Source organism: Echeneis naucrates, chromosome 6, assembly GCF_900963305.1.
Source record: "Echeneis naucrates chromosome 6, fEcheNa1.1, whole genome shotgun sequence".
In the NCBI taxonomy this organism is placed as follows: Eukaryota; Metazoa; Chordata; class Actinopteri; order Carangiformes; family Echeneidae; genus Echeneis; species Echeneis naucrates.
The window spans coordinates 13,315,936-13,316,914 of NC_042516.1; positions in this window are offsets into that span (position 1 = coordinate 13,315,936).

Genomic DNA, 979 nt, shown 5'->3' on the forward strand with positions numbered 1-979 from the left:
TGACCCCTAAACTACTGTTGAGTTGAGTTTCCTTTTTCCTGTCACCTAACAGAGACAGCATGCAGGAGATGTCAATGATGTTACCTTAAAAATGTGCCCTATGATGTAAAAGCCACAAGCAAAAGGTGAAACTGTCTTGATTACTCACTGGAAAATGGGGTTTTTCCTCTGCTTCTCCTCACTTGTATTTCTTTGGAAAAAGAAACTTTAAGTACTCTTTGAAGACATTTGTTTCTTCTACACAGAAGAGTGCCCAGAAAAGTTTGCCTTAGCGCACAAATTGTGATTTTAAAGTAGTGTTAGGGTTAGGGTAATTTGCATTGAGATAAAAATCTCAATGCAAATTTAGATCAAAGCCTCTCAGTTCATAGAATGGAGTTTCATTGACTCCTAAAGCCACGATTCTGTGAAGCCAAATTTGCAGTACACTTCCTATGCCAGGAAAAGCTGCAAGTGAAGCAGATAACCTCAGTGACATCAATCACTGTGACTGCCAAACTGTGAAAATCACCCCGGTTGGCATGATAAGTTGGTGCCAGAGCTAACACATTTGGGTATATGCTGTGACAAAACCAAGCAGCCATGTTATGTAGGTCAACCTTTTAATGTGTTACCTAATGTTGCCTTAGAATACTTGAGTTTTGATATAGTAGTGCCATTTGATCTGACACTCACTAGCGTGAGTAGGCCCAACATTTCACCCACAAATTACAAAGAAGTTTAAGTCCCAACCCCAGCCCTACACAGGTTCACTTCTTCCAAACCACAACACTGACGGGTAGTCCTGCTTACCCAGATTACTGTGAAAAGACTATGTGGCTGTACAGTGACAGTTTGCGATTGATGCCTTCAGTGCACATCAGTCATCATGATAGTGGTTCCTCTGAAGTTGACTGCTCACATACAGCCACTGTGGTAATGTAAGTCGACTCATATTAACCGAGACTTTTATCACATCACACTCTGAGCGCGCGTTTTG